General features: G+C 41.4%; 2 long non-coding RNA genes across 2 annotated transcripts in view; one reads left to right on the forward strand and one right to left on the reverse strand.

Moving 5' to 3' along the window:
* The window catches only part of LOC106016317 (uncharacterized), a 54,716-nt gene extending 50,087 nt beyond the window's left edge, over window positions 1-4,629 (forward strand). The window contains exon 5 of the long non-coding RNA XR_005268266.2: window positions 4,264-4,629. This is a non-coding gene — a long non-coding RNA (uncharacterized lncRNA). The remainder of the gene's footprint in view (window positions 1-4,263) is intronic.
* Window positions 4,630-20,415: 15,786 nt separating this feature from the next.
* LOC106016319 (uncharacterized) overlaps window positions 20,416-26,587 on the reverse strand; it is a 240,814-nt gene continuing 234,642 nt past the window's right edge. The window contains exon 6 of the long non-coding RNA XR_005268274.2: window positions 20,416-26,518. This is a non-coding gene — a long non-coding RNA (uncharacterized lncRNA). The remainder of the gene's footprint in view (window positions 26,519-26,587) is intronic.

Raw genomic sequence — 26,587 nt, forward strand, 5'->3', positions numbered from 1 at the left:
CATTCTCACAAACCGGCCGGGATGCACAGAAAGCTGAGCTGCATGTTGCCCTTGATGGTACAGGATGAATAGAAGCGTGGATTTGCTTTCTTCCCGTGCAGTTGCTGGCTTTGTCACAGATTTAAAGCAGCACTGTTTGAAGCTCTGCCTCTATAGCTGTGTTATGCTGTCCTCCTTTGTAATGAAAACTTCTTCTTTTTCATCATTTTTAATTTCAAAGCCTTCAGGGGTTAGCTTCCTCAAGGCTACATCTCAGTCTATGAAGAACTGAGTGTCTAGCTATGTTCTTCCTCACCAACCCAGTGGCCAAGGCTAGTTGGCTTTCACCTTTCCCTAACAATAGTTTATAGCTGTTGGCTGGTGTTTACCCAGCTTCTTGGCTTACTTTAATACCTATTTCTAGATAAGAGGCCATTCATTCTTGAGCTGGAGCACTCACTGCTAGTTTGGGGGAGGTTTGTTTACTGCAGTAACCAGCTTGATCCACATGTATTCCCATCACTCTCCCTTGCTATAACCTACAAATCTCTCCAACTTATTCAGCTCAATGCTGGAGATGGTTTTTGAAGTCTTTTTTAAAGGGTAGTGAGTGCCCTTAAAAATTTTCCCTGCTTTGAAAGATTCTACCTGTTCTAATGCAATTCCCTATTTTAAAGATAGGGAATAAATATCTTGGGGATGGTTGGCTCACATACAGCTCCTATCTCTTGAAACATTAATGGTCCATGCTGTTTGATTCTTTTTGAAAGTACTCTGCTCCTGCTTTGTTTATTTAATTTCTTTTCTCTGCACTGGGACTTGCCAAACGCAGTCGTGTCCCCCCACCTCGCTGCCACCCTTTCATTCACAGAAATCAGTGAGATGTAAATATGGCTCATTTAGTTTGAGCATTGCTAACGTTTGTTTCAAAAATCAGACATGAGGTCCCTTGAATTTTGAAACGGGTTTCAAAAACCTACTTGAAAAAATAAATTCTGAATAATTTCTGGTTTTGCCTTCTGTATTTTGTGCCTTTGAAGGTTCACAGTTCTGAGCCTTCATGTGCAGTCATAAGAGATTGAAACTTGTTTTACTGTTAATAACTGCTGCATCCCTTGCAATCACACAGCTCCAAGAGGGAGCCGCTGTAGGAAATGAGCCAAGCCAAATATTGCAGCTTAATAAACTCCTAAGACTTGACAACAACAGATTTTGCTCCTGAAAATTGCCCATTGGTTTGCCTATAGCAGCTACAAACTCTGGGGCAACAACTTGGGAATACAGAGCACCATGACTGCTCTAAGGGCTACACAAAAAAGTAAATTACTCTGTATTTGCTGGCCTGCATTTTATGACCAAGAACTTGTTAACTCAACCTAAAAGCTAAAGGCTTGCCTGAGCATAGAGTCAGAGACCCCTGCACCTCCCATTCCTGCATTTGGGAGCCGCTGCTATCTGGTTTGGGGATTACAGCAAGCAGATTCGAAGACAGTTGTGCATTTGTGCCCTGAAGGGTGTATGGACCCTTAAGGGATTTTATCCTTTCAGCCAAAAAATGCCACTCAGCACTGGTTTGTGTCAGAGCTGGTCTTCCAGCCCTGGGGCTGAGTTTGGGCAGTTTGATCCCCACCAGCAACACCCCTCTGGTGTGTCTTTGCCTCCTCGGAGCTGCACATCCCCAGGCTCAATAGTTAGAGCTGTCTGTCCTGCACTAGCATCACTTTAGCTTCTCCTGTCCCGTGGCAGGTATCCACGGTTATTGGGCCGGGCATGACTGATGTCTCCTCTAATTCATGTCAAATGTCAAGAAGAGAAAAGCACAAGGAGCAGGGGAGAGGAGACATGGTCCTGTGCTGGCAGGCTGAGGGAGCAATGCTGGGGCCAGCACCGGAGCCTCAGCACCACAGGGGTGAGCAAAGAACAAAACTGCTGGCCACACATCGCACCTGGAGATGTGCCATTGCCTGGGGGTTTTGCAGCCTCTTGTGCAGGAGGTAAGTGGGGGCTGGCGGTGAGCGATGAAGATGATGCAGTGTGCCAGAAATACGGGCTGCTTTTTCTCTTGTATCACTGCTGTTGTGATATGTTGACAGCATCACGCAGATGGGCAGGAGAGAAAGCTTGGCATTTCTGTGGCTGGTCATCGCTACCCCGCATCCGGGTGACGTTCACAAAGGCTTGCCCAGTGTGATCTGCCTGCGTGTGCGGTCCCTGACTGACACCATGAAGCAAGGGAGACCACAAGCATATGTGCAGAGACTTGGCGTTTAGTAACAGAAGCGTGTACAGGCAAGGGCTTAATTAATCAGACACACGTTATGTGGGCAGCTAGGGCTTGCGGGCTGGTCATCTACCCCCAAACTCCCATCAGTACACGTAACTCCTCTTTTCTCCGTTTTGAATATGTCTTTCATCTTGCATGTTAACAAGACACAAGATAGCAACATAGGCTTTCTCTTTTCCTCACACAATATAAAAATATAAAAATATATACGATTTATATATATACATATACATAAAATGATATTCTGCCTAAATACATGCAGACAGACACACACGAAGCATGTTGCAGAGCCTGTGGGAAACACTGTCTGTAATGGAGCCTGCTAATTATAGCAACTCTAATGGCAGCTTTCCCCCACCCTTCCCTACAGCAACTGAGATCAAAACCTTTTTTGTTTAAAATATTTACTGTACAGCTTGCAAAGCTTTAATCAACCTAACATGACGTTTCCTTGCAGCAGCTGAGTAATAAATATGCAATTAATAGGGAATTGAAATACACCCATTAGCTGTTTGCAGAGTCTCTGCTTCCCCACTGTAAAAATGCTTTCAGAGCATTTAATGTTCCGTCCGCAGTCGGCAGAGCCGCTGGAGCAGGGGGAGCGAGGCACCCCTTTGTCTTTCGGAAGGGAGAGGGATGAAAACATTGTAGGAAAGCTTTGTAAAGTTTGCAGCAGAAACCAGGCTGGCTCCTGATCTTTCAGCTGTGCCTGATGGGTGGCATCTCCCCCCAATGTCGGAGGGAAGGAGTTGCCTGGGAATCAGGCTTTTGAGACTGTTGGTTTTGCTTTTAAGCACAGCTCCACACAGCTCCATGGGTCTCGGCACGCTGATTCCTGGTGGCTCCATGTTTGACCTGTGCCCAGCTAGCAGCCCGGAGCCAGGGCTCTGGCTGTGGCCAGCCCCCTGCAGCAGCTTGTCCCACAGCTCCCCAGTGCTTTCTGTTGGGATGTGTCCTGTATGGAATATTAAAGCCGCTTTTTAAAAAGTTAGTTTCCTTCTATGTTTGCAGCACTGTCTTGGCTCTATCTCAGGTAGCAGGAGACAGCACAGAAATGGCTAGAAGACCCCTGAAAACTAAGCTTACATGGCATAACCATCAGCTTCAGAGTCTTCTCCACACCTTGGTCTCATGAACCACGAGACAAAGTGCAGCCCCAGCCCGGGACACCAGCCTCAACCAATGCAGCAGGCCCAGCATCTTGTGACTGCTGAGCCTGACAGAGCTGCATAAATAGGCACAAGATGGGCTGGATCGTGCCCAAGCGGGTGTCACAGCACCAGGGTTCGTGGGATCCCACAGAGCCACCACCTTACTCTCCCCATGGCAGTTGCCCACCCCAGGGGAAGCACACAGGGCCCCAGTTGAACAGCCCAGTTGTTTTTTTGGGGGAGGAGGGACAGGGCTTGAGGCACCATGGTGGGCTTGTGCACAGAGCATCGCCCGAGGGGATGCTGCTTCACAGGAAAACCTCCCCGTCACACAGGGAGGAGGCAGCGCAGAACCGCGTGCCTCCCAGCTAAGCATTAGTGAAGCTTTTTAATCTCTCACTGTGGGATTTCTTTTTGCTTCTGCATTGTGCCATAAAGTATTTCAGACAAGGTGACATTTTCCATCTGCATAAAGTGCTTGCAAACAGTGTGAATTTAACTTTTATTGGTTTGATTTAGGAGTATGAGAGTCTGCATAAGTCTTGGTCTCTCAACCTATAGTCCTGTACTTTAAGTGATGAATTAGTCAGTAAAATAAACAGGGCATTATCTAGCTGTACACACGTCTGCATCTTCCAAACAAAATTAAACCCTGTTTGAACGTATAAAAGCTAATGATGGTGAAATCAACTTGGCTATAAATTACCCAAAGCTCAAAACTAATCCAGAACTTTCTGAAGGCCTGGAAATGCTCCATCTCCTGAAGCGGGAAATGCAGCAGCGCAGCACACAGGACAGCACCGTGTGGCCACTGCCAGTACCAGCTTGTCCATCTTTCTCTCTGTATAGGTGCTTCTCGCTGCCCACAAAGTTTGAGCTGTGGATGGTGCAAGATACCAACGTTGCCACGGTTCACATTTTCTTTCCCACGTACTGTGGGAAAGAGCAATCCATCAGTTACCATCCACGGCAATCGACAAATGTTGACGTCTTAATGGCAACCGCCATACCTGCAGCTGGAGTGAGATGGAATACTGATAGAGCAGTTAGTACCCAGGATGGTGATGTGATTTTATATTTCATTTAACCCAGAACACAATACGCTGCAATGTATATATTTGTAACTGCTCCCTTGATGGTCTCTCTGGAGTATTATAAAGATTTATCATGTAGTGTTTGGTCAATACTAAATACCGTGAAATGTCAGTAGAGCACTTCTTGGAATTGCTTGAGCAGTAAATAACAGAATCCTACAATATCCAAAAAGGAACAAACAGGTGAGCAAGTAACCTTAATGAAACAACAACAACAAAAAACAACAAACACAATACCTAACCTTTAGAAAAGAACAACAAAACACCGAGGATTTTGTTATTAAGTCCCCTTGACTTTTAATAAGATGTATATATATGTCATTTAACTGCTCTGATAGTTGTAGCCATTTAGATCTGGAAATTTGGTGCCATGGATTTTTGAGTCCAAGCACCACATCAAGTTTCCCCCACTCCTTTTACCACCATGAAACCCCTGTTCCTCCTGTTCCACAGCCCTGTGTCAGCAGCCGTGCCATGGCCAGAGAGCCTGCAAGAACATCCTCTGGGTCCTCTCCAGGAACCAGTCCCAGAAACAGCAGCTGGGAGGTGGCGTGGACACCCCCACCCCGTGCTGACACATTTCCCTCACCATTGCTTCTCAGCTAATGGTAGGATTGATCTAAGAAAACCCTCCAGGTTTTTTTTTACAGATCAGAAGTTGGCTCCTGCTTAAACATATGTGTCTCTTTCCCTGTCTCTGACTTGCAGAATAGCTGCTAACTAACCAAAAGACAACATGGTGAGCTGAGGCTATTAGTGACTAATAATGCCATTTGCAGGCAGCAAAGGCTGAAAGGCTTCCAGAGCAGTTAGCAGTCTGCAAGTATCTCCCAGAAATGCATGAGCAGAGCTCCTGTGCAGCAGCCAAAGAGCAATTATTCTTGGAAAGCACGTCTGCCTCATGGTTTAAAATCTCTTCTAGTGTATCAAGTTAAAAAAAAAAAAAAAAAAAAAAAAAAAAAAGAGAAAGAAAAAGAAAAAAGTGCCAAATGAAAGCAGAGAAACCAGAATAAAGGGCTCTGAGTGCTGTGAATGACTGTGAATGCAGGTGGGTGCACCTGGTGACACCCTCTGGCTCTGTGCAGGGTGCCCGCAGCAGCGACAGCCGGCTGGGCTGGCCGCAGCTGGAGTCTGTCCTTGCGGAGGCGGCAGCAGTTTAGTCCCCTCTCCGGCCTTCCCAAGAGCAGAGACACAGGCAGCATGCAGAGCTCTTCAAAAACTGCATTTGTTAGAATGAGCCTCAGTCAAGCAAGCGCGCATTTTTTTTTCTTTTGACTTTCCTTTTTTTTTTTTTTTTTTTTTTTTTTTTTTCCCCTGCAAATGTCTCAATTGTAGCAGAAGTAGTTATATTCCTAACACGGTCATTTTGAGTGCAGCTCTGTACACAGCTCTGCTCTTTAAAGAACTAGCATGGATCCTAACAGCTCTCCAGGCAGGAAATCCAGTGGGACCTCTGCTTTCCTGCTTACTGATCTAACGCTGGATCCCTGGATCCCAATGAGCCCATCAATGCAGTGCCTTGGTAGCAAATAATGATGCAGGGAGTCACCAAAGGACTGTTTTATGGTCCAAACTTGTTAACTACAGAGAATAGTTCTTTTGCAACATTATTATAGTTTTTGCAAATCATTCTTGCTTGCTAGTTTATTCCACATTTTTGCTTAACCACTCTGGTGCTATTTTTTTTCCTTTAAATGGCATATTTCAGTTCCTACATGGGGCTTATTCTCAGGGATTTTTTTTGTGTGTGTGTGTGTGTGTGCTTTTTCTGTATGCTGCTGCATCTTTTTTGTGGTTCAGTTATTTTAATTATGCATTTTATTTTAAGTACATTGTTTTATGACATCATTTGTTAATTGTTCAATTATCACTCTGTTCCTTCGCTGCTCTGCAGTGTGTAGTAGCCTTGAAGCACTGGAGGAGTGTGCCACGAAGAGAAAAATATATGGCCTAAAGACCCAAAGATGCATTGTCGACAGTTCTGCACTATTTAATTACATGCTGTTTGGCAAATAATTAGTAAGAAATTAGCTTCTTTCTCTCTATGGGAAGAGCTTTTACAATTTGCCACCAGCCCCTGCCAGATGAAGCACGCTGCTCCTCCTCGTGGCACCTCCATCAGCCTGCGAGCGGCAGAAGCCGCGATTTGCACAGGTCAGGGCTGGTGGCACCTGTGGGGTTGCCAGCTGATTGGGACTAACAGCATTTCACAGCACCACAACATCAGTGTGGATTCTGCTGGGTGGTTGGATGGTACTTAAAAGGTGCAGGTTAACAGGAGGTGCATTTATCCATCACCTCTTAAATCCCTCATCTCTCCTGCTGCTACAAGCCCATGCTCCTACTCTTTAATTTACTCCCATACCAACTTGCTGATGCAACTTGCAGCATCGTGTCTCTCACCTCACCCTTGACTTGGAATGCCAGCTCCCTGATTCCCTTTGCACCCTCTAAAAGGTGAGAGAGCCAGTGGGGTGCACCTCCCCATCATTGGTGCTGCCTGAATTTCAGTGGAAGTAATTAAAAACAGACCAAAACCCCAAGTGATTCAGCTGTTGTGCTGAGTGCTGTATCTGTGGCTGCCGAAGCAGTCAGGTACACACATTTCGACAGATGGATGAAAAGAGCGTTGCAGTCTATAGATGCAGATCTATTGAGTCGCTCTCTTTCAGCTTGAGAAGATAAAGGTTCGTGTCCTCTCTGACAGAAGAAGGGCTGATATTGGTCTTGTGTTACCTGAGCTGGTTCTTGCTGATGAAGGTAGCACTGCCTGGTTGAATTAGCAGCCTGGGGCATGCCCATCAGCGAGCAGTGAGGACAAAGAAAGGCAGACCTTAGTGACTTTGAATGACCAGGTTTGGGTGACACAGAGTAACTCCCAATTGAATTTGAGAGACTAAAAAAAAACCTGATCAGAAGTACCTAATTCCTCTCTTACATTGAGCCCAGAGTTCAGTGTAACACTTTTACCCTCTGCTTTCTGTCATCTTTTTTTATCATATGAAGCCCTACATCAGCCTGTAAATTGGTCTATGAGACTGAACTCACCGTTACACAGCTCAGACAAAACACTCCAGGTACTCCATGGCACGCCCAGGTACAAAATGGTTTAATTTGCAAATCCTTACTGAATATTAATTTGGAAGGGCTGGGTCAGTTGATGGCTTATAATTCTGCTACGAATGCAACAGTTTGTGACCCATTCATAATGCAAGCCTGAAAGAGAACTGAAGATGCTGAGATTCACCATATATCGCTGCAGTATCTCACTTGTTTTACAGTAATTTGATGCTGCCTGAACACAGTAGTCGACCTTTTTTACTCCTGCTTGCAGGGTAGAACAGCAGGGATGATAAACCTTATGCTTTAGTTCAGAAATAGCACACATCAGTGAGAGCGACCAGGGTTGCACCACAGGAGAGTATGCATTGTGGCAGCTCACAGCAATTCTGATTACTGAGGTTTATTATATATACAAGAAAACCATATTGCCCACTAGTGAAATTGCACATTGGTCTAAAATCCTGTTTAGGATTTCATTTTTAAACCTAACCTCTTATCTGGGTTTATGTCTCCTGGAAGGTGTGTTCCTGTAAGAGACCTGCATGGCTCAGAGTCCCGTGAATCTGAAATGGGAACATTTGTGAGCACTGTGATGGTCCTACTCTGCCTCGAGATGGCAGTGACCACAGCCTATGTCAGCTAACACACATTTGCCTAAAGGCAAAACCAATGGCTCACTATGCCCCGAGTCAAAGGAAATTTGTGAGATAGCTACCTGAGATGCAAAGGGAAGGAAGTATGATCTGTGCATGGAGGGGCAGTATCACCGTGTCCACTTTCCCTGCACAGCCTCACTGTGCCCAGTCTGTGGAGGACCACCTTTGTTCTTGGGGCAGCATAACCATGGAGAAAGGTAAACTTCAGCACAGTATGCAGAAAAAATAAAGCAAACTAGCACTAGAAAACAGAACTTGGGGTCATCTGGGTGCTAGATTGCATCTACTTTTATTTACACAGAAGGAAACATAGCATGAGTAACGGCTCTGAAGCAGCTACGCTGGATATTTATTGCAGAGAGATGACTGGGACAAATGAGAGCATTTCCATTTTTTCAGCAGGTGGTGCACAATGAGCGTGACTCTCACAGTGACCGCAGACCTCAAAACAGTGGGCAAGTGCCTTCCTTCTAGTAAACCATATAATCTCTTTCCAAAACCATGAAGCCCAACCTCAGAGATCACAGGGATTTTGCCTGATTAAAGACCAGAATAAATTTGAGGGCCAGGTTGTCTGGCTGCTGTAGCAGCAAATGTGGGAGGAAGGGCCTCGGGCTATTTTCCTTGACATGGAAAACTTACATGACACATCATTTGATGTGTTGATTCTATTTTTTAAACATTGCATAGCAGAGATCGGAGCTGGCTGCAGCTCAGTCAGCCATCAGCTCTGCAGTCCAACATTTCTGCCTTCTGGGGCAGGAGCTGCACCTGGCCCTCGTGCCCCTGCTGGCAGCATGTGCTCTAACCCATGGGCATGAGCACCTTTTCTCAGGTGTCTTCTCCACTACAGTACTAGGTAATCATAATCTCCATGTTCCTCCATGAACTATTTGTGTGATCACAGCCAGCCTTTGGCACAATTTCGTGTTAACACTGTAACAGTAATGGCACTCTCATAACAATTGTGCTGCCACCAGCTGAATCTATACTGCAAATAATCTCACCTGGCTCAGAGTCTGCAAATTGCCTACATGGGGGTCAGCTGTGTGAATGGTCCTGCAAGATGCATGGCCCCAGATGAACCCAAGCTCTATGTGGCATGCTCCAGATGAAGTGTGGCTGTGAAATTGCATTCCATCCCTATTGCTAGTCACAAAAATGGCAAATTCCACTGGAACATCTGGCACTGGGGCTCTTCTTCAAAGGTGACAACTTGGAAGGAAAGCTTTCATCTGAGGAACTTCCTGAGTTCTTCTTACATTTCATATGTATGAAAGGAGACATTCTGAAAAAAGGGTTGCTTGGGAGATTTGAAGTGGCATTTGGCTGGTGGGATCTCTCTGACTGGTGCTGTTGTGTGAGAAGGACAAAAGTGAGCCTGACTGTCAGGCCTAGTTAAAAAGCATGCAGCTCAGAACTGGGGAAAAAAAAGATAAAACTGTACTTTCTGCTTTGTTGCTGGTATTTTTTTCTAGTTTTAAAATCAAAATCTACCCTAAATCTTCAAGGTTTTTTTTTTTTTTTTTTTTTTTTTTTTTTTTTTTTTCCCCTCTGATTTGCTTTTCAATACTAACATTTCAGAGCTTGTGGACAGATCTTTAAAGATTACAAGAAACGATAGTGTTGAAGTGCAGAGACAGCTGAGGCTCTTCCAGTTGGAAGAATTCTCCAAACTGCACTTCCTGACAGAGGCAATGGGAGATGGCAGATGGTGGATGGCATCTTGTTTATCAAAACAAAAACTGTGGGATCTCTTGAGGTGCTGGAAAGCCTATGCAGCTGAAGTGAGAAGTTATCTGTGTGCACTTACCAGCTATTTCCTCTGAAGTGAAAAACTGCTTCTTTTTGGTGCAACTTGCAGAAAAAAGTGAGTTTAGCTAAGAGGAGTTAATATGCAGGACATTGGTGCTGTGCTGGGTAGGGAGATAAAGCCACCAGGGCTGCCACACCTCTTACAGGAGCCAGGAAGCCAAGAATTTTAACCCACAAAACCATCACTGAGAAGAACAGCATTCATGCCATCCAGCCAGATGAACTCCACTGAGAACCTCAGTTTCAGTCATTTTAGACCACAGTTTTCCATGTGCTTTCCTTGTGCTCAGGTCTGTGGCATCCAGAGAGTGATTGGTATTCTTGCCTTAATACCCAAATTATACAGAGACCATTTAACCAAAGATGCTATAGGTCTGTTTTTTCTGCACATTAATATAGCCAGATTCTGTAAGAAATGCAGGTCTTCAGCATTTCTAAATGTCTAATGCTATCCCAGTTCTGGCCTGGAAAGGGCAATTTATCCAATTGCCTCATTGTATACTCCAAATGCCCAAATAACCAGGCTTTCCTCAGCAGAAAGATGGAGCACAGCTGTAGCATCCTCACAAAAGCTGCCCCAAAACTGGACGTAAATGCCTCCCACAAAGGACAGTTAGAATTAGCAGGTGCCTCCTTTACAGCTGTGCAGTTTGTTACTGCTCCCCCCTTTGGAAATTGCTGAGTTGGTTAGGTAGGTGGCAAATTATTCTACGCAGATGTGTACCCAAACAGATGTGGTCATTCTGTCACTGGGGCAGAGCCAGAGCAACTTGACAGATGAGAATGGAGATAAATCGAAATTAGAAAAAAAGGTATGGAAGGAGAACTGGAACCCTAATGTTGCTTTTTATTTCAAACTGATCTGTACACATGTCACACAGTTGGATGTATGAATAGTAAATTATTCTATTCATTTCTTACTCTTGATGAACAGTAAATTAGTCTAATAACATTTACTGTTCAATTCATTGATTGTCAGAGGGAGATTAGAAGCAAATAGCTTTTAAGTCTTTCCAGCTGCAAACATTAGAGTTGTCTAAAGTTATGATTTTTGACTGTAATTAGCTGCAGCTCTCCAGCACCCCCCACTCCATCCCCACAGCATGAGCCCACCTGCCCCAGCCCGATCCTGCCCACAGAGGCTAGTGCAGCCCAGGTGGTGGCATGGAGCTCAGAGCACTTCAGCAGCTGAACTTCTTGCAGCTCCCTTGCCAAAGCAGGTAGGGAAAATAACTAATTGGTTAAAAACATCTACTCCAATAGCTTATAATGGTGCTACACAACAAGAATAAAACCTGGAGCTGTGAGGATGGGGTTTGTGTGTGTGTGTGAATGCATGTGTGTGTGTGTGAAGTCAGGCTCTGCCATGGCATGAAAAGTATTTTTCTTCTGTGTCTGGAGGGTCTGAAGTGCTCTTACACAGGAGGACTTCACTGAAGTTGCTGTACTGACACCAGTGGAATACAAGTGTGTGAGTGAGGAGAACAAGGCCCATAAAACAGCAGACGAGTCAAGTGAATTTAAGACGGATTTCTGCCTTGTACCTGTTGTGCCTCCTGTTTGTCATCCTCCTGCCTGTGGCGATGGCTCTGTGCTGGGATTTGGTCCTATCAGTAGGAAGGCGCCACTGGCTATTTAACAGACACGGAATTACTTGTAGCCAAAAGAAACCATAAACAGCAGAATCATTTCAGATGCTACTGGAGCTTGGAGTTGTTTATTACCTTTATCTACACGCTCAGCTCCCCCTTTTCTTTCATGAGACTAAAGGAGTAAATAAAAGTAGCCTTCTCTTGATATGCGAGTCAGGTTTTATCTCTGTCAGAGACATGTTGTGCTTGCTGCAAGCTGCAGGTGGGTGGAAACACAGGTGCACTGGGGGAATCGAGCCTCCTGCCCACAGAGTAGCCCTGCCAAAATGCCACAGCAGCTCTGCAAGGCCAGCAGTGGCCAACTCCAGCACACCCTGTGACTCGAGTGGTGCTGTGGCTCCCAGCACGTCTCAAGCAGCATAGGGACAGGTGAGCTGAGAGGCACAGGCAGGCACTGGGACTGATGGGGCTGCCTCAGCTGCTGGAGACCCAGCTTCTGCTTTCTCAGCACATGGGCTTCATGCAGTGATAAAGTGCTGCTCGGTTTATTTCAGGGAAATTCTTTTCCATTGCAAAATGACAATTTGTATTTTTTTTTTCTTTAAGCTTTCTGTGTGCAAATAGTTGGTTTTTGGTGGATTTTTTCCTTGGGAGGACTGAAAAGGTATTTCATTGACTTGGAACATGTCAGGTTTGTTCTGTATTTAGTTTTGCATCACCTGGGCTGCCTGGATTGTCTGCAAACAGTTCTCCACTTCCAGGGCATGTTGGCCTGACTGAGGCTGACTCATCTGCTGGGCCTGGAGCACGAGGTGAGGGAAGGGAAATACAAGGGGTGGAAGCTGCAGAGAAGAAAAGGACCACAATTCCTGCCAGCAATCTCTCAGCTGCATCTCGAAGCAAGATCTTATTAAAGAAAATACTTCTAATTTCTATTTCTTGGAAAGTCTGCTCATTCCTTTTTTTTTTTTTTTTTTTTTTTTTCTTCTTTGCTCTCTCTACTTCCTATAAAATGACCTATAGTCATGAAAAAATATCAAAATTTGGGGGGAACTGGAACTGTGATTGGAGTAGGTTGGTTTTAAAAGCTTTACTGTTCATGCATTTTTTATGCAAAGGTTTTCAAATAGAAGTATGCACACACCTTAACAACAAAAGGCTATAATGACTACATTGTCACCAGATAAAACTGTACTAAAAATAAATAAATGCTGCAGTTTAACATGATTCAGTAGGCAGGGTTCTTATTATTCTTCCACCATTCAAAGGAAGATTCAATTTCAGCATAACATACTCCATATCTCTGTGGCATCTCTCTTCCAACTTGTGCTTCTTTCAAAGTTTCAACCTGCTCATGAATGCAGAGGGTTAAGAATAACCACTGGCATGAGCATTGTGGTCACTGATGCATATTTTTAAGTGGTAGGACACAGTGAAGAATCTTGGTTTAAGTGTAATAAAAGTGAGGTCCCGGTTTGTTAATGAGGAGCATTGTCTGCTGCAGACACTAATTTCACTACAGGGTGCAGTCTTCAAACTTTTCATTCTAATTAGAATGCATTTCCATATTCTTTATCAATTTCTTCTCTTACTGAAATCTTCTCAAATGACCTTTTTTCTTCTCTTATGACTCATCCAAAGATTTTTATTTTTCCCAAAACAATCATTCAGATGCAACTGCATTTTTCCAGTAAACACGTTCAAAAATAAATGACCTTGCCAGCTCATGCCTACACAGTGGGAGTAGGGCATTAGCAGTGCAGAGGCAGCTACTAATAATACACAGGAAAATTAAGTACGGGAGAAGACCATCTTCCTCTAATTCCTTGAGCATTTAATTTCCAAATGCCCTGCAGTGGAATGTGCCTTGATCAGGAGTTTAATGGCCACTGATGGAGTTCCAGCAGTGGGGAAACAAGTCCCAGCAGAACAAGGGGCATTTCGTGTACAGAGGAAAATAGGTTATCTGCTAAGGAGGCTTTCTTTTCTTTTCTCTGCTTCAGTCCTCCACAGCTGTGTCCAGTTCCAATTTTTATAATAAAGTAAATTATTAACTCAAGTTGACGGATTGGTTGGTGTTGGTAATAGGCTTTCAAAATGATTAGTGATATATACTCATTACCCAAATTAAAAAGCCATATTAAAAATAAGGAGAGGAAATGTAGCAGCATTATCAAAGTAATAATTTCTACTTAGTGCATATCTTTCCTGAACTTTGGCAAATGTTGAATTATGCAACACAAACACTAATCTGAAAGCATTCTAATTAATGATGGTATTTCTTTGCTATCAAATTAAAACCAACACATTCACAGTGCATCTGACTTAAATGTTATTGCAAGATCTTCACAGTTTGAGGAATACTGTTGATGTGCTTCAAAATATTGTACCTATATCCAAGTTAGAAGGCCTGAGCTTTATTCTTCCCTCGTGGAATAATTATTAATGGGAAAGACTTATGTAACTCAATGTTTATCCAAATATTTGCTTTGTTATTCAGTAATTCAATCATTTTGGGGAAAAAAAAATAAAGCAGAGATGAATATCTTGACATGAATTAATCACAGTGCTTTGTTATCCAGAGCTTGCTATAGTTTTCACCAACTAACAGAATCAAACAGTTGCTTTCACTTTAAAGATGCTTTATAGATGAAAACACATTTACAAAACTTCTTTCAGAATAAAACAATAATCAGGCAGCTAATTAAGCACACTGCAAGTACTGAGCTTTTGAGTTAAAGACCTGTCCAGGCTGTAACATCATTTTCACTTTGTTATTATATGCAGAGAGCTAATAAAAATATAATTTTGAAAAAAAATCACATTAGTGATTTGCTAGAGTGAATGTAGATGTCAAAAACACTAATCTAGAAAAGCTGTCAGGAGTTTAAATAGATTTTTCACTGACTTGCCGTTCTTAATTATAGCTCAGCACCCTGTAGAGGTTAAAAATGCCAGGTTCCTTCGAAACAAACCATGAGCTCCTTACCATCTCGTCAAATTCTCCTTCTCTTCCTTTCAAATGGATCAATCAGATGCCAACACATAGCATTTTTTCGTGTATGTCTTTTCTTAAGCTTCCTTATCCACTGCAATTATATTTTTACCCAAACCTATCCTGAAGGGGATAGAAGAGATTTCATGGAAGAAGCATAATTGGCAATTGAGCTTGTTCTTTCTTGGGCTTCTTTTATGAGAAAAGATAGCATTTTGTGTTGTAGGAATTCAGTACTTAAATTAGGGGGTATGCTGGCTACTTAGTTAAATAATCGACAATAATCAGGTCAGGAGGGAATAGTACATAGCTTTCACTGTTTTGTATTAATTTTTCAGATAATGTAATTCTACATACTATCCGTGTATTTCAGAAAGCATCAAAAAAAAAAAAAAAGCTGCAAAACAAAGGATTGACAAGTTGCTAATCCAATCCTCTGACTGTCACAGGGTGCCATATAAAAGGGATCCTTTGTTCTTTAAGAGCTGATTGAGTTCCATTAGTATCCATATTCAGAGCCTTGGGCACAATATTAATGCTAATACCGTTGTTACGGAGATGGAAAGCCGTTAAGACTGAACAATAATCAGCTCACAATATCATTGGACATATTCATGCAGCATGTCGCATGGTGAGATCTGATAGCTCTGAACCTTTCTAAAGAGAACACGAAAATCCAATTAACATCTTCTGTGTAAACCTCCTCAGCTACTTTCACTGGAGATGACCTTGGGCAGCTGTGTTGCAATTTTGCCAAAAATCTCCATTATGTCTTTAATTCAGCAGTGTTGTTGGGTTTTGCCAAAACAGAAGGCCTGGCTCCGCAGCCCGCTCCTCACGCTGGGTGATAGCCGTGCACACAAGTTGTTTCAGCAGCCACTGGCATACTCTGTGCCGAGCTGTAGCACAGACGGTCAGCAACCAGGCTTCAGGCTTCACAAATCCAAGGGGATATGCAAGCCAACCAGCAAAAAAATTCATTTTCTCTCCCTCTCCCAGCTTCAGTTAAAAGCCCAACTCTCATATGTGCCCTTCCGTCACATCTCAGCCAGTGTCCCTGACGTGGCTGTTTGTGGCAGATGGCTGGTGCGACCTGGTGAGTCGATAATTAATTCCTGCTGATGAAGCATGTGGTGAGGGGAGGAGAGGCTCCACATGCCCCCCACTCTGGGCTTCCCTCCTGCTGAAGGGGAATAGCAGTCCCACGTCTCACAGACCAGTTCTCTGGACTTAGGGTTGCTCAGCCTATGTTCAAGGGAAAATTTTTCTTGCAAACAGTTTCAATTGGACCAAGAAAAACCTCTATGAAGGAAATTTAGCCTGACAGAATAATAAATGAGGCATTTTTCTTTTGGCAGGATATTTACCTGCATTAGTTGCCTAAGGTAGGGTGAGGAAGTAATTACCATGAAAGGACTCATAGAGAAATAATTTATTTTTCAAGTATTTTACTGCAGTGTCCACTTAATTTTTTCATTAAGCCCGAAAGTAAAGACCGGTTTTTATAGCCTGCCCTCCAACTCTTTTTTTTTCCACGCAACCTGCAACTAGACTAGCAGGTATTGCTAGTGATGGTGAGCACTTATCCTGGTGGCCACATGGCTCAAGATTCTTCCAGAATAATCTGTAGGAAAATCTGGTCCTAATCATCACGAGTAGGACTCTTAAAGAAGTGAAGACCTTGATGGGAAGAAGAACGCTCATTTCCAGCCTGCACGGACAGCTTCTGGACATAAAGCTTTTCCCTTTTCTGACTATAAATTGCATGCAACCTGAAACTTTTGCTGTGGTTTCTGTCAATATCACAAGTGAAGGATTCCAAAAAATAAAGCATTTTGAACTCTTTCCTTTCATTTCTTTTTCATTATACCAGGACGATACTGCCTTATCTCAAACACACACTTGCATATTTGCACTCTATAATGGAGAAACAGCACTACATACAGGTCCCTAAAAGTAAACACCAAACTCTGCAAATCTTGCATATAATTAGGGAGATTCTTCTGGATTTATTATTTTTTTCCCCAAAGCTGTTATTGCTTGATTTGGCTGTCATCTGTGTCACTTCTATGGAAAGATTTTCTCTGTGTTAGAAGGAGTAAATCAGAACAGCAGGCTAATAACTTGTTACAACAGTGGGTTTTAAGAAAAAAGTAATGAAGCAGAGCTGCTGCCAACATTATGGATATTATACCTCCTCCTTAAATAAAACAGGTCAGGATCACCCTTTGCTTTACAGCGTGTCACTTGGGAAGGACCAGCACAGACCTTACACCTGGTGAACACAAACATCCTTTGAGTACTTGTACCTTTTGCTGGCCAGACACATGCTTTGAGCCAAATTCTGGCTGCAACTTTAGACTGAAAGGAAAACAGCTTTTCCATAAATATCCAAGACCAACCAACCAAATTCAGTCCCAGCATTATCCTTTTGATTTAATTTCCTTGGGTATTAATTTTGGCCATTCAATCTCATTGATCTATTGAGTCCATCTCAGCTGTGACCTTGATTTGATTGCTTAATTGGCTTAGCAAAGCCTGGGTGCATTAGCTCTGTAACATGCTTGCTTGATTTCTGTACGTGCTGGCTTATTCTTTCTTATAAAATCTATAAAAAGTAAACAGAACTTATTTTACATAAAATGGCAGTCGAGCTTTGAAATTCAAGGGCAAAGATAATCTGAAGTATATGTATGCTACTTCTCCTAGCATAGGCAGAATAGTTTAATCTTGCCTTGTTCAGATCTAGAGATGTTTGAATATTGACATGTGCCCTTCAGTAAATCTTCCTAGTTTAACAGAGCACTCACTGTCCACTAACAGCTTGGCTGAAGCATGAGCTCTAATTTTCTTCAGATGACTGCTGTTCCTGCTGGTAGAAGCAGAGGAAGGAACAGCTGATGGCAATATCTTCTGCAGATACAGCAAAACTTTCTCACATGTTTCACTCAGATTGCTATCATCCTTATGCCCAACTGAACCAAATCTCTGCTGCTGCTGTGATTTTAAGCATGCCAACGCACTGGCATTACTGTGTTTGCTTCATTTGCATTTAAACAATCAAGATTTTTAATTAAAATGCATAAATGAATCATCCACTTAATGCCCTATCTCCTTTGTTATTTATTTTTTATATTAAACCTTCAATTTGATGGATACACACTGCCATTGGTCATTTCTGCTAAAATGATCCTATCAGCAAGTGAAATATTTGACAAATCTGATATTAAATTTTTCATCCCTAGCTTTCAGCACTTGTGGTCCATTAAGATAAATAGTATTTCACACACTTCTGATCTATTCTTTGAAGCATTTTGGGACCAGCACTCTATCAAAGAGGGAGAGGTACAGGTCAAAAGGATGGTTTTGATCCAAACAAAGCTCTCCTTACAGCTTCCTTTATGGCCCATCACATCCACAGAGGTAAGAGTACCCAGTGCTTCTTTGGTGTCCTCCATCTGTGACAGCTATCATTCCTTTCTGTAAAGTGACAGAATTTGGGTAGGATTTGGTACCTACTTGTTGGTGGAACAGAAAATAATGCGGACTTTCTCCTAAGTAAAAGGATTTTTTTTTTTTTTTTTTTTAGAAAACAAAACAAAACAAAACTCCGTGACAGTGATAGCTGTAGTCATCGTAAAAGTTCCTACTTCTTCCAGAAATCTCAGCTGGCTATTGAAATTTAACTCCAAGGAAAGTGATTTGTCCCAAGAACTGCATCCTAATATAGAGAATAAAACAGCAAACACACTCTGCTACTCGTTTCTCTCAGAGGATTACTGTAAAACTAAACTAATAACAATGCAGCATTCCTTCAAAAACTGAAATCTTGCTCACATGCTAAGAAGCTGTAAGAGTAACAGCATCATCTGGTGGCTTCTGCCACAAAGAATGGATTAATTGATTTTTTTGCTCTACTTTCATTTAAATTCCTCATCTCTCAGGTGAGGCCAGGTCCTGAAGGAACGTGTGAGAAGAAAAACAAAAAATGATAAAAATGAGTGAAGGTAGTAACTAAATTCCCAGCTATACTGAAACATTAAACTGAGTCTGAATATTTCAGATCTTTTTAAAGGGATTTTAAAAATAATATTGAAAAAAGCACTATCTTCATTGAAGTCAAGCTTAATTTAAAGCAGTGTCAGATGTAGTTGGAGTATTCAAAGCATATGTTAAGAACAGGAATGATGGTGTAAACCTCAACAACATCTTAAGGTAATTCCTTTCCACCACTTCTTTTGTAAGTGCAAAACCAAATCCTTCCATCTTCTCCTGCATCTTCCTTTTGGAATTCATATTATTGATCCTCTTAACATTTAGAGAGGTGGTATGTAAAAATGAGATGTGCATACATTAGTTTGCAAAATATTTCATCTGTGAATGAGTGCTATTATGATTATGATTGTAGAACAGGCTAATCCACCAAAGCTTACACATATTGTTAGTATAGCACTAGAGGCTAAATCAGCCTGCTTTAGGTATTAAACCTCCCTGACCTAAATGGGCTGATGTATTTCCAGAAGTATCCAAGGTCTCCAGAAAGAACTTCAGTGCAATCCAGATGAAGCAGAAGGGCCACACAAGACTACAGAACCAGGTCTTCAGGATTAGTTGTTGCAAAAGCTTATTAACAAGGCAGTAAAGTGAAAATTATTCCTTCTGGCTTTATTGGTGCACAACGTCTGTTTTACATTCATACAGTTTCTGTCCTATCCTTGGCAGTTGTCTTCTTTGTTGTATTCTTACAAAGAGAGAAATATCAAAACATTAATTTAAGCTGTCACAATGCAAAGGGCTGACAGTCATATAAAGAATTATCATTGTGGCAGAGAATGGAGACAAGTTAGTGAAGGAAAATTAAAGTGACTAGCTAAACAGAACCGAACTTCTTGAAAAATCTAGGATATTGCCATGACAATTAGAATTGCTCCAACTTCTTCTTTTTGTGTTCTTCAGCACTTTCCTACATAGTCTATTGTCAATCTGATGGGGTAAAGAAAGAAAAAGAAATCACTTTATATATAAGCTAGTTTTAGGAAATATGTATTTCAAAAGAGAAGATTCATCCTGTACAAATTTATGCAATAAGATAAATTGCAATGAACATCAATCTTTGTAATTTTCCATAATTGTAGAAGTCAGACTGACCAAGATTACAGCCTGTCTAATCCTTTTTACTAATGCATACAGGAAAGAAATGTTTCTTTGTCATCTTTTTTTTTTTTTTGAAAACAAAAATGATTCTTTTCTAGCAAACAATAAGATTCCTGCAGGTGGTGGGTCAGGGTCTCAAAGTGCTTTGTGCATTCCTAAGAATCATTTTAATTATTTTACACATAAGGTAAGAAAGAGAGTGGTTAAAAAAAAAGAAAATAAATACTTCACTTTTGGGTTATGCTTTTCAACAACAGCTTTTGGAATGTTTTATTATGGCTCTGAAAAAGTGAGTGCACAGGAGTCTCAAGGTGTACACCCAGCAAGTAGACCACTGCAGTCCACGTAGTTTGCTTTCCCCAGTAAAGTAAAGTGACAGATTCTTTGTCATAAATCAAGTTTTCAGTAGGGTACTCAATGTCTAGTCTTGTGCTCTATCATCTCATCACATGCTACCCTGGTAAGGGGGAGATGTTATGAATTCAGTGCAAGGAACTAGTGAAACTCTGCATCTTGTGTACCACACAAATATCCACTGCCTTCTGGCTATAGTATCTGCAGTGCTAATGATGCCAGTTTGCATTGCAGTGACTAACTGATCAGATTACTAATGAAGCATGAGTCCACGAGACTGCTTTATAAAGTCAAAATTTATAATTAATTCTCATACACACAAGCAATCATTGAGTTAGTTCAGCTAGCACATCAAAAACAGCTGAAAACACCAAAGGCTGAACAAATCAGTCTTCCCAAAGTAGATGAACAAGAGGTTTACATGACTAATGCCAACAGGACAGAGGCACAAAACTCCCTGTGGATGTAAGGACATAAGATCCTTTCCACATGTTCATCATCCTTATGTGCCTTTAAGCGCTGTAATCCTGGAATTAGAAAAGCAGATTGTTTAGGAACACCGCAGTAGGTAGCCTTGAGGTTGTGTGCATATTCATTAGCAGTAGGCACTCAACAAAATAAATGCCAAGACGAACCTGCTACTATTGCCAGCCAGAGCCGTCTGGCCAAGGCCTGGTGTGTCCTAAGAAAAGTCACACGGTCAGATCCAATGCACTTTGAAGTCACACCTAAAGCATCAGATGTATGTTATGACTTGTGAAAATAACAAAACAAAAAAAAGTTTTAAAATGTATTAAATGTAAATTGCTGCAGCCACACCAAATGCAGCAACAGTCCCCTAATTGTATCAATTATTTTTTATGATTGTGATCTCGAAGATGTTATATTTTTTTAAGATGTATTTGCAAATCACTTTGATTACTGTCTGTGAATAGTGTGAATGTGTTTAAGAGCTTCTGCATATTCGCTTTGGCCTTCTGACCCTCTTTGCAGTGTCTTGAATCAGTTGGCAGAACATTAGGCAGTTTAGACACTCCTACTTGAAGCATTCAGAATATCTTGGAATTATTGGGGCTACTCAAATGGAAAGAGTCTTTGTGTAAGCTGTCCTTTTGCTGATCTGATGGCTACTGTGACTGACTTTGCTTTTCACATCTCTCTCTCTATTTCATTTTTAAAAATCAGATATGCTTTACTGTGAGGAGGAATTTGACCACTTACTATTGTATTCTCAGAAATAAGCCTACTAGACCAAGCATTCAAGGTAATTTCATTTTTGCAATAGGAGCTATAATTGAGGAATCGTATTTTCAATGTAAGACACTATCTAAAACGAGTCCCTGGTATGAACCCTGGTCAACTATATACAATCCTCTTTAATATGGCCTTTTATAGTATTCATTTAGCACTCTAGTGCAAAGCTTCAGAAAGGGCACTGAATGAAATAGTTTCCAAAGAACCGGAATAGTAACAGAAGTTTCCTCCTCTGAATTAACAACAATCTTAAAATCTCAACTGCAATTGCTTTGAAATAGCACATTAATCCACAATGAAAATGTTTGCATAGCACTTAAAAAAAAATACAAACAAGATTAACAAAGAACTTTCCAAGGACAAGATATATTTGAATCAAGTTTAAGACCGAAAGGAAAGTTCAGTGCCTTAACTATTTTTTAAGAGCTTTAGAGAGAGAAGTTATAACTAGCTGAGGGGAAAAAAAAAAAGTCTCACCCTCTCCTCAGCCCCAAGCCCCAATTTGTATATCACGTATGTTAATAACCATATACCACCAGTGTAAATGTAAATCTAATTACTGATTGGTGTAGCATATTTTGCAATAGGTTGGTAACTGCACTACCCCTATTTGCTCTTTCCAGCCACTCCTGTAAGGAAGCCTGAGTCTGAAAGAGCCTCCAGTGCCCCAGAGCTCTTTTGTCCTCACACCAAAATTGTTTGGACTGTGAGCATATACTTCTGAATTTTTTTAGTTATGCAGCACTACAGCCCATAAAGGGAATCACTTACCTCAACACCTAAGCAATCTTCCAATCTGCCAAAGGAAAGAGAGGTACTTTCAGAGCAGGAAACCATTCCTCTTATCACATACCCCTGTTTTATGACAGGATGAACCAACTCCTCTCTCTACTGACTGCATGAGAACATTAAGCAACAAGTTTGAATTAGATGATCAAGCTTCAGAAGGCTAAAATTAGATGACGGGAATCCAACATAAAACATTTTTGAGCTTGATCCTCAGATAATCTGCATACACCTTGACCATTTCCTTTAAAGGACAAATATACTGGCTTCTCCCTGCAAAAGTTTTAGCCTTTGAAACACACACAGCATTCCAGATGCAGAAAGCGATGAAAGAAAATCTGTAGGACAGAAGACAGAAGAGTCTGGCCAAAAGAGAAGTAACAACTGCCATGACTGTACCCTCATGAGGATGCTAATCCCACCTGGAGAGTGTGTTGCTTCTTGAGGCTTTTCACCATTTCTTACCCAGTCCCAGTCTCTCTCTGCCTTCACTTCTGCAGCCAGTCAGGACTGGTGGCCACGCTGCTGAATGCCAGATGAAGTCTTCCAGCCCTCTCTGTCCTGTTCCTCACTTCTTAACTTCCACATCTCTGCACCTGCACTGGGGATCTCTGTTTCTTAAAGTGATTTTAGAATGAGATGAACAGGGATTGTTTGAGGAGCAAAGACAAAAACCTCTGCTAAGCCTTAAAACTTGATTTTAGTAGACTTACTGAGTGCTCTGGGGGTGAATATGCTCATATGTAGTTACCTCTGCAGTAAAAAAGTGCAGCAAAAGATGATTAAACACATGAGGAAAGAGGCTTCCATCTAAAAGGTGATTAAAAAGACTAGCATTGTTTAGTTTGCAAAACACAAGAGTGAAAGATGATATAACAGAAGCAGAGAGATGAGGCTATTTATTCTGTTTTCTCTCAAGAGCAAATATGCATGGAAAGGTGAAGGAAAAATTCTGCAAACATTTGTGCAGTTTATAAACAACTCTGCAACTCTCTGCTGCAGACTATTAGGCAAAATTTTCAGAAATATTTCTAAATGAATTAGATGTTACAAACAATAAGACTCAGTTACTTAGGCTAAGGAAAAGCAAATACAAACAATCGCCCCAAACCCCAAGGATGGTTAGTCCTTGTCCTTGTGATTAGATTAGTTAGAAATGGAATTTTTCTCTCCAGAGGGATGGTATTATTTATTTATCAAGTGTATGATATGGGAGTGCTCTTCCTTCAAGCAGGAGGTTCAGTAGCAGGCAATTAAAAGAGTCAGTAAATGCATCTCTGTGAAGTCACTGCCAACAGATTTCTTCCAGAATGCATAAACCTAGTAATGGTCAAGTGGCTCAAGTTTAGTTATTTTGATCTCAGCTGGTTATTTTCCCCAATGAACTTCAACTACAGCTAGGTAACAGTCAAGGCTGACTATAAATGAATGGAATTAAATATATTCATGTCCTTGGAAAGTTCTTCACTAGTCCTGCTTGTTTCTATGTACTTGTAAATGCTACGTAAACATTTTCATTGTGGCTATAACCTAATTTGAGTGTAAAAGAGAAACTCTTGTACCTCCAGTATTACTCCAAGTTACCAGTGAGTGGAGTCTGGATTTTAATGGTCCCCTTCACAAGAACCAGCGCTGAAAGTAGCCTCAGAGGGAGTGGATCGGGGTGCTGAGGTGACATGGCAGTCCTGTGCCGTGCTGCTGGTGCTGTGGGAGGCTGCACACCTCACAGCCTGTGAGTCTTCCGCTTGTGCTGTCGGAGCTGGAATATGCTGGAAGATGCTGCTGCGGAGTTAGTCCCTGCTTACACTGTAGATGTGTATGGAGAACAAACCGTCTTTTTAAAAGAATTTTAAATGCTACTTTTGGCTTCTGAATAGTTTTCTTGCAACTGTCAGGCCATCTGCTTGGAGAGGGGTCTGTGGAGTCATGAAAAGGATCTTAAAATATACTCTCCTCATAAACATCTTTTGTTTGGAAAATCCACATGCATCACATAATGCAGTAAATGGCAGCACAGGCTGAACTGAAACATTTTTAAATGCCGAGGATGCAACCTTGGATACAGCTCCCCCCGCCCCCCGCCTCCCCTCTATTAATAAGCCCGCTTTAAATGCACACTTAGACACACTCTCTTACAGACTCAGATTGGCAGCACCCACCTGCTGGGAAACATGCTAAGATAACTTCCTTGGGTACATCCAAAATACCAAACTGGGTTGTGGGCAAAAAAGAAACAGGCTTCTGCAAAGCAGCTCTTTCAGAGATTACATCATACTGCCAGCCAATTTTCTGCCTACACTGCACCATTTTGTGTGATGTGTATGTGAAAAAAATAGCATACGTCTGTGTGTATACAAGCAAAAAGGCCAAATGAAAGGTGTGCAAGAACATGTAATTCTAGCATTTCCTAACTTCTGGGAGATTAGCTTTTCAGTACTGCTTGGTACTTGAATATATATGATACATACACATGCACATAAACATTTATTTTGTTGGCATGCTTAGAATATAAAACTATAGAACAGTGTTGCATCTTCCTAATTTTTTTTTCCTATTTGTTTGTATCATTCTTTGGTCATTTTTGTTTACCTGCTTTTTGTTATTCTAATGTAAGTGCAAATATACAAATTGTTAATTTTTTTTTTTTTTTACATATAAATGGAATAAAAGTTTCTGGCTTTTTTTTTTTTTTTTTATAAACAAATTTCAGCAGGAATGTTGATGGTATGCTGTATAACAAGTAAAGAAGAAATACTGTTTAATTATCTTCCATATAAAATCCAATAAAACGTTCTGGCTTTTCTTATTTTTCTGTACTGGGGATTAACATCAGCGTCTTTGTGATGAGAAATCTGCATTCATGGCTCCTCTATTTAGATTTAAATAGGAATTATAGTTCTTGGCAGAAAGGGATCTGTCAAATATCACAGCATTTGTGGCAGGTGGTCACTGCATTGCTTAGTACAGACACTGCCTGCTTAACCATAGCCTGAAGTAAACATCAAAAGTCAATTATTCTCTTTGTAAATATTTTATTTATATTTTGGAGGCTAACGAACATCTTTTCAGTGCTTGGCTAAGACCTTCCTCCATGGATCAAAATCCTACTGAACCTGCATATGGTGGTTAAAAATCTGTTTAGCAATTCAGGGATGCCGATGTAGCTACCAGCGTCTATTAGGCTTCATAACACAATCCTCTGCTTGGAAACCTTTAATGACTTGGCTGGGTTGAACTGGACAGAGTTAAAACTTGTCATGGTTGTTATCATTGCAGCTGCCAATTAGTACGACAGTCATGTATTATTTTGCCAAAATCCCTTTCCCCAGTTAAACTGTATTTTGAATATAAATACTGCAAAAGAAAAGAAAAGTGTCTATTTCCTTTGATTTAATGTTTTGGGGGTGGGAAAGCAGAAGGTCTGGTTTACTAGAGAGATGAATGCATGTATAGCAGCCCTACGGAGGTAACTTGAATGCACACTGAGTAGAAAATGTGGAACAAGAGCTGAGCTCTGAGGGTCAAATGCCTTGGAGAAGTTTCTTGTTCCAGGGTAAATAAAATGACAGTATCTGGCAACAATTATGCATAAATGCCAGAATCTGTCCCAAAACCACTACCGTGGGAAAATATCTAAAGATGCTGCAGCACATTTTAGATCCTTAACTGAGTCCTATCTGAACTCTTTGGGCCATTAACTAATCAAATCATCTCACGTAAACAATGTTATAAAAATAAACAAGTACTTCTGCCTCCATAAATATATATTGAATATATTCACCTTAAAGAACTGGGATTTTCTTGAGTATTTACTTCTGATATTCAGGAAGCTGAAGGAGTACAAAATGCTAAGGAGAAGCAGAATTCTCTGAGATGGGGCTGTGGGTAATTTTCCCCGCAAGCCTATTTGGTGGTAAGTTAATTGACTCCCACATTACTGAAACTGCAATGTACTAAAGCACTGGGTGCTCGTTTTCATTCGCTATTTGACTGGCAAAGGCCATCTGTTCTACCCCATCCATCCACATGCACAGTGTCTATTGTTGTCAACAGGATTCACACACACGTGGATCAAGGCAAGCTTGTGCATCAAACTGTTTTGATCTCTAGAACATGGATTTTTCATTTTCTTTGTTTCTTTGTGTTCGGCCAGTAATAATACTTGTCATTTGAGAATTCATATTGATCTTGTCATTGCCTTAAAATTGGATGACAATTACTATCTTTGTCAAAATTCGATCTGATGAAATGGCTCCAATTAGGAAGGAAAAAGAAGGAATCCATCACAGCAGGGAGGAGTGCATTTGGCTTTAAAGTAGGGAAGCTTCTTTTAAAGGGGTACTGCTGGAACAATCAAAAGGGAAGAAATATAACAGAGATCAGGATATAAGCCTCAAAATCTTCAGAAAT

The sequence above is a fragment of the Anas platyrhynchos genome, chromosome 10, assembly GCF_047663525.1.
Source record: "Anas platyrhynchos isolate ZD024472 breed Pekin duck chromosome 10, IASCAAS_PekinDuck_T2T, whole genome shotgun sequence".
NCBI lineage: Eukaryota > Metazoa > Chordata > Aves > Anseriformes > Anatidae > Anas > Anas platyrhynchos.